We start from the raw sequence: 8567 nt of genomic DNA on the forward strand, positions 1-8567 counted from the left end.
AAACAATAGTTTTATTTATAGTTTTAAAACCTAAAATATAAAAAAAGTAACAAAATAAGTGTACAGTTCTTACTTACTTTTGTACGGCAACGCAAAGATACTCTCTGTGGATAGATCACATACTTTGCATTGGACTCGACAGCGTAAACAGTCGTTTTGTGTTTTGTATATGATTCCTATATCTTGTGAGTGAAATAATCGAGCAAAGAAAGACAGAAAACATTAATTCCTTTTTCCTTGGGGTTACATTAGTTATGGGGAAATGAACAAAAAACAATGCCCGGAAGTGATAAAAGTGGGAATAAAAGGAACCTTTAAATTCACTAGCTGCTTTCAAATGAGTGTTTTTTTCTTTTTTCTTCAATATTTTTTCTTCTTAGAGATTTCATTCAAAATAAATCATTTCATAAAAATCAATGTTCATAATTCCATTCAAATACAGATCTTCATTTCGTTTTCTTAACATAATTGAATTATTCACAAAACAGTGAGCAAAGAAGGAGAATAATGGTATGAAATCACTAAATTTTTCTAATAATAATGCACATACTGATCTTAATTACTATCATCATTCATGAAAAATGAAATAAAATAATAATACATATTTGTATACAATGCACCCTAGGCCTCATTGGAGGGGTGGCGGGCTTAGGGTGCTTAAACCCCTTCTACTATTATAATTATGCCTACTCTCTCCCTCTTTTACACAATGCTAATTTCAGTTTTAATATATCGATTCCTTCTTAATTAAAGTAGTCGTGAAATTGTTCACATCTCTGTTAGCTAGCTCTGTAGTGATTATGTCTATTGATATTTTCTCCCCTCCCCCCCCCCTCTCTCTCTCCCTCTCTCTCTCTCTCTCACTCACTCTCTCTCTGTCTGTCTCTCTGTCGCTCTGTCTCTCTCTCTCTCTCTCTCTCTCCCCCCCTCTCTCTCTCTCTCTCTCTCTCTCTGTCTCTCCCTCCCTCGATCCCCATTTCTCTCTCTCTCTCTCTCTCTCTCCCCCCCCCCTCTCTCTCTCTCTCTCTCTCTGTCTCTCCCTCCCTCGATCCCCATTTCTCTCTCTCTTTCTCCGTCGATTCCCTCTCTCCCCGTGTCTCTTCCTATATCTCAGAGCACCCTCTATCCCTCCCTCCCTCTCTCTCTCTCTCTCCCTATCCCCCTCTCTCTCTCTCTCCATATCTCCCCCTCTCCCTCTATCTCTCCCTCTATCTCTCCCTCTATTTCTCCCTCTCTCTCTCTCTATCTCCCCCCCTCTCTCTCTCTCTCTCTCTCTCTCTCTCTCTTTCTCTCTCTCTCTCTATCTATCTATATATCTCTCTCTCTCTTCTCGGTCCTTTTCTCTTCTCTCTCTTGGGCTGCCCCATAATATAGCCCAGGGCCTATATACTATACTTTCCCTGTCGCCATTCTCAATATATCACTGTACATTTATCCAAGGGGACTAATTATGAAAGCACAAGTTTAATCTTGCAATTTATGTAGTACAAAAATGGCAAGTACATCATTCAGTATAAAATCACCAAGTACAAATTAGCTCTCTGAAAGGGGAAAATAAATACATAAGAATACAATTATTGAGGCACCATTTTGATTGAATTTCCTTTTTCTTAGACAAAGGTTACCCTGATGATATTTATAGAGATATTAAAAATATAAGAAAACTTATCCATTTATACTTTCGTGTTTATACTGCTTTTGCCAAACAAATTCCTCCAAATGTTCTTTCTTTCTGTAAAAGAAATAATAATAACATTGGTGTTTTAAGGCTTTTTTTTAGAAGGAAGCTTTTTAAACTATTATCATCTAATGAAACACAGAATAAGTACAAAAATCATTAGAAAATACACAATGTAAACAACAACAAAAAAAATCTATATTTTTTTCTCTATCTGTTGTTAAATAAATACACAGGCGTTTATGAAATGATTTCAAGGTAGTTAACCAATCATAAAAGGACAAGGCTGAATTAAGACTTTCGTGAAAGAACCATGTTGACTAATTCAAATAATACCAATATACTTAATGTAAGGATATTATGGGACAATTTACAAGGCATATGCCTATTTTCATGTTTTATAGCTACCCTGTCTCTTAATCTTATAACACACACAATGTCAGTCAGGTGACATTAAGTAAATGCTATTGTCTTCTTCTTATTTTTATTCTAGTAATCTTTAAAAAGCTATATATGCAGCCTATATAACAGAGATGAACAACTTTCAAAAGTGGGGTGAGGAACACCATGAGGTTGTATGGGATATGAGCAATAATTTAGCATGATAAAATGCCTCAGTATTAGTGCCTGAAAGTTCTATATTTTCATTTCATTTCAAAGACTTTATTTTCTGCAATCAAACAAATCAGTTATACAACAAATATGGATAATTATATAAAACACAAGGTATACAAACAATATAGAAAATATAGAAACAAATGTATAATACATGAGTAAGAGTAAACTTATACGTTGGGCCATTTGCGTGTATAAAGAAAGCAGAAGGTCGCCGTTATAAGCAAAAGTAGACGGTCAACCGAGCTAAGATAAAAATGAGTTGTGAAATTTTGGCAAATTAACAAGAAGAGGGGCCATGATACTCAAATGATATATATTACAATTAAATGTGAATGTAAACAGTTGTATTCAATATAAATAATTATAGAATTAGCATATGAATCTAATATTTATACGGCTACTAATTATACGTTAATGACAGAGATAAGAGAGAAACTAAACAATGTGATGGAGTTAATGCAATTGAGATTAGAATATACTTTTTTTGGTGGACAGTTGCTAAAATCGATTTTGATTTATCATTATTGATTTACCAATTATATGGACTGTCGACGTGCAATATATCTGCTGGAAGACTGTTCCACTCTGGGATAGAGCGTTGGGCAGAAGCAAACTTATATATATATATATATATATATATATATAATTGAAATCGGTCATAGTAAAGAAGAGAACTCTCAAGGATTTTTATTATACAGTTAACAACTGAATTATGAATACCCTTACCAAATTCTGAAATTTTGTTAGTATGTGGAAATTTGAATGTGTAGAAAACGTGTTATTATAGCTTACATGATCTAAAAGTATTGTTTTCCAATATACACTCCTTTCACTATCTTTCTTTATAAACGTTCCTTTATATGGGTTTCAGATAAATTCAGCATTATTAGTACATATGGGGTGTTTCACAAAGATCCTAAGTTGAACTTATCTCTAAGTTGGACTTAACAATTATGGAAAGCCGTTAGCATCTTTACAAATATTTTGTAAAAGTTATATTAAAAGGCATAAAATGTTGATTCAAATCATTCATATCTTCTATTATCAAGGAGATTTCATGTTCTTGATGTGGAAGTAATGAAAAGTCTAAAATACTTGAATTTTTGTTTTTGAACATATTTCATTTTCATGCTACAATTGGCTTTCCATAATGTTTAAGTCCAACTTAGAGTTAAGTACGACTTAGGATCTTTGTGAAACACCCCCCTGTAAGTATTATTACATCTAATGATAATTTTGTTCAGTGTTGTTTTGAAAACTGCTCGGCAATTTAAGGACCAGGAGGAAAAGAGGATGGGTCCTGGAGACATGGCATTGCAACAGGTTCCTCTGACATAGCAGTATATGGAGGAGAACCACAGCTTCCACCTGCACCCATGGTTTCTGTTATGAAAAGGACATTGATTTGACTTTATTTTATAATTATATTGAGTATAGAGAGATAGGGGGTAATCTTGCGACGACGACAAATAGATGAATATGAAAAAACAGGCTTCCTATTTTTACAATGAGTGTTACAAAATGACAAGAGAGGTGAACAGTGAGAAAATTTAAAATCCTGATTTGATGAGTTGATGTAGGCTGCTATACAATTATTTGAAGAAAAAAAATAGATTTTTTAAATAATCAATAATGAAAGATAAACAAACACACATAATTAAAACTTTATACGAAATTTATTACTGTCAAAGTTAACTTTATTGTACCAAAAATATGGGGTGCAACATTTTATTTTTAAATGTTCTTATGACCCCCCCCCCCCCCAAAAAAAAAAAAAAAAAAAAAAAAAAAAAAAAACTCCATAAGAATCGGCCATTTTCAAAGACAAAATTAAATCTACTAAAAGTATTAGATTCCACTGTATCACACACACACACACATACACACACCAGAAAATGCAACGCTTCCTTGAATCGAAATGGTTTTTTATCAACGCTTACCTGGTCCTGTACCCACTCGTTCTGCTTGCAGAAGCTCATATTTCTCACACCTGTCCTGATAGTAATACATCCTCTCAACTGTAAGCTTCATATTTTGGCGAAGCTGATTCACCTCTTCTACAAGATGTCTGTTCTGTTCCTCCAAAACACCCTCAGCGGACATCCTCAAGTGGTTGTTCTCCCCCTTGAGCAGTTTCACCTGCTGTTCGAGGTCTTTGTTCTTAAGCGAGAGCATCTCCGTCTCCTGCATAAGGGTGGAGACTATCTCGATTGTCTTAAGGTGGTTGACCTCATCTGACCTTCTTCTGCAGTGATACATTTCATTGATTTGTTGGACAAAGGTCAAAGGTTCTCTCACTGGCTCCGAAGCCGATGCCTTTGACATTGATGACTCTGATGTGAATACTCCTCCAAGTTCCGACTGGTCTTGGGAGTACGTTAAAGTGCTCGCGTATGAAGCCCCAGGGACTTTCGCAAACGCAGATCCAAAATTGGAAGGGATAGCGTCTGGTACAACATCATCATCAAAGTCCTCATTGTCTTGGACTCCTCCAAGTTCTGACTGGTCTTGGGAGTACTCTAAAGTGCTCGCGTATGAAGCCCCAGGGACTGTAGCAAACGCAGATCCAAAATTGGAAGGGATAGAATCTGGAACGACATCATCATCGAATTCCTCATTGTCTTGGCTTCGATCCATGCTTTCAGTGTCGGAAATCTGACTGCTCTTGTTGTTTGGTCCTTCACTCAATGAACTGTGTCTTTTGACTTGCGTATAAACTGTTGGTTTGGAGTTATCTTCACTTTCAGAAATCACTTGACTGGCTTCCACAATAAACGACTGTTCTGCAGAAGGTCCCTTCACTGACGAATCCTGAACTGTTTGCTCTTCTGCCATTTCAATCCAGTATAGGTCTGCAGTGCAAGCATCAATAAATCACCTGCATGGAAATGTGACAAATAAATAAATACTTATCTTAATAAATAACAAGACCAACAATGTGATAATGATAATGATGATGATGAATAGTAAGAACACTTGTAATGATAATAAAATTATGTTTAAATGATGATGATATAAAATTTTTTTTAATGATGATAATGATATTAATACATTTAATAATAACAACAATAATAATAATGATGATAATAATGATAGCAATAGTAATAATAATAATACAATAATAATAATAATAATAATAATAATAATAATAATAATAATAATAATAATAATAATAATAATAAATCTTTTAAAATACGATTAGCATAAAGAACAATCAATATAGTCAATGAAATTTGTTTCTGACCCAAAAGCTGAAGGTTCCTTTATTTCATCATCAACCCCAAACATCATCCCATCTACTTTTTTTTAAAGGGCCTTTTCAATAGCCTTATGTGCCTCAACTCTTGTCAAGTGCAAACACAACATATTCGGACATGATGTCTGCGGGATATACAATAAGGTATTCAAATTGCCCTAGAGTTTATTTTTTTTCAAAAAGATTTTCAATCGTGTTCCAAACTTTTTCATGTCCAAGGAAAACAATCATCTAAGGATCTTCTTGCTCTGTTAACATTAGAGTTCCGTGCTGGCATCTTATCAAGTGATATTCTTTAGATATTAATTCTAAGAGATATTTCAAAATTAGATATCAAAATGGCTTCCTTGCTAATTAAAGTGGGTTGATTATAACCAACATAATATTTTGGGCTCTCATATATCTCTACAAACTAAAATGTGAAATCACCATTTCAAAATGGCATATTCAAAATGTCAGATTAACTTTTTTTTTTATTAAACATGCTAGATTCAACCTTTATAGTGTTGAATCCATGCAGCAATTTGAAAGTGTAAAACTACAATAATATTTTGAAAAAGTAGTCACTCGTCAGCCCTTTCAAATGATGATTCATATATTACAGTGTGCAGAAGTATAACTCTCTGAATCAAATTCCATGCAGATTATCCCATCATGCTCTTTCATCATCGACCATTATTTTGATATCTACCATACATCATTGGAGAACCTTTATATCTAATTTTCATGAATCAAAAAGCAACTAAATGTGGAAGATTAGTCGCAATATTTCAATACACAACTCTATTGTCATACCCAACAAAGCTAAACATTGTCTGTATTTTTGCAGTCTTTAACTAACACAGGTAACAATGCTATGACCCTGGCTTATTGTCACCAAGCAAATAGCTACCCTGAAGAAAAGTAGGCCAAGATATTTCCATTATATTATATCTCATGTATTACTACAACCATTTGCACAGTGTTGCCTATTCGCTTTCATGAAAGCTATAATCATAGTACTATGATATACACTTCGCATCGTATACAATGATTCTAAAATAAAATTTTGTTCACAATGAGCAATTTTCATTCTCTATACTACTTACCAGAAAGTTATATTTCTGTCTATATACGACGATACGGGATTATTGCTTTAGTTTTACTACGGTAAACATGGTAAAGTAGGTGTCTAATATCAAAATCATTTCATTTTTTAAAATACTTTTAGAGGCATGATATTATGAGATCATATCGATATATTCATACTCACGAGTTTTTTTCGCTTGCGCTTGTATCTAGAGCTGTCATCGTCTAGTTCTCTCAACAACAAAACATGTGAATGAAAACTGAAACTTGCCTGATCAACAAGTTGGGAGAGCATTCATTAAAAATATTTCTTGGTCTGATAGCGTTCTTTTACACATTAACACTTCAACAGATAACTACGCGTCACGGTGCATTGACATATTCAACTACGTCATCGTAACAAAAGGTGGGATTCCCCCCACCTTCGAACCGACTCGAAATGGCTTACCTGTCTCCGCTGTCTGGCCTTTTATGGAATTTCACTTGTTTTCCCCACATTTCCCGAGCTCCCTTTGTGTGGATCTGTTTGGACACATTAAAGGCCTCATCTTCGCGTTGATGATGCTCATTTTATTGACCATCAAATTGCCACCTTAATTGAGGTGGGGATACAGATTTCCTATATTTAATCATCTGAATTCTTTTGAATGGGGCATGACGTTTGAAATACAACGCCCCCACTTTCACATATTTGATATAACGAACATAATTATAATTCGAATGAGCATAGAAAAAAATCTATATACCGCCCCCTCCCATGCATGCTGTGAATCCACTGCGGAGTTGCATGCATGGACCCAAGTCCACATCCTAATGCCCCCCCCCCCAAGTTAACTTGGTACAATGTTTATTTTCTTTATACACTGCTGCCAATATAAAAGTTAGAATGACCAGGGGCGGATCACGGGGGGGGGGGGGGGGGGGGGGGAGGGGGGGGGGCTGGACGTCATTTTTTAAAAACTTTTTTTTTTTTTTAATGTCGGGGGCAATTTTTTTTTTTCTGTGCTTTCTATCTCCCAGACCGTCATATTGGTCATATGGATACATGACTATACATTTCCCCTCTGGCAGCATCCTTATGTACCCAATTGAGGTTGCAAAGACCGTCATTATTTTGTTAACATATTTTTTAAACGTATATAAATTATGGGGTCGGCAATATAAAACAACTTTATTATTTAAACACCGAGAACTCCAGGCATTTATTGCGTTTTTTTTTTAATTGTTGAAATAAATAAAAATCCTCAAAACCAAAGAGAAAACTTTCTAATGCCAAGATCATTATGTACATGTAAAGTATGATATACTATATCAAACTCCCTTGACAAACTCTATGAACATGGAAAGTGTATAGTCCTACACATTACCCAGGCAATTATGTTTGAACTACAAGTATTTTACAAGATAGTATATTTCCCCGAAGTGTAAACATATTTAGAACGGTCTGATAGTGTTATCCATAAATTCCAAAACAACGTTAGGTATTTTTAAATTATTTTAGGCGTAACCGTTGACTTAGTATTTAAAAAATTCTAATGTTCTGAACCAAAAACCAAAAAAGAAAGAAAAAACGAAGAAGATAATTATAAAGATTAAAAAAAAAGAAAAAAAAGAAGAAGATATTATAAAGATTAAAACAAAAAGCACACAAACCTCGGATACTCATATATTAACCATTTTGTTTGGTCAGTGGCGTAACGTGAGTCCATCAATCGAGGGGGCGCTATGATGATGATTGGAGGCCGGGGGGGGGGGGCCGGGGGCGGTGCACTGATCTTACTCAGGAAATTAAATGCGCGAATTATTGTGTAAGGCTGCATGAATAAGGGTGTGGGAGGTGGTCCGTGCGTTTTCTGTCTTATCCTTTCTCCCTTCTCCTTTATCCTTCCTCTCTTTTATTACTTTTTATTTATTGTTATGTCTTACTCTTTCAATCATTCGATTTTT

This window comes from Strongylocentrotus purpuratus, unplaced genomic scaffold (genome assembly GCF_000002235.5).
Source record: "Strongylocentrotus purpuratus isolate Spur 01 unplaced genomic scaffold, Spur_5.0 spur5_scaffold_19, whole genome shotgun sequence".
NCBI classification, from domain to species: Eukaryota; Metazoa; Echinodermata; class Echinoidea; order Camarodonta; family Strongylocentrotidae; genus Strongylocentrotus; species Strongylocentrotus purpuratus.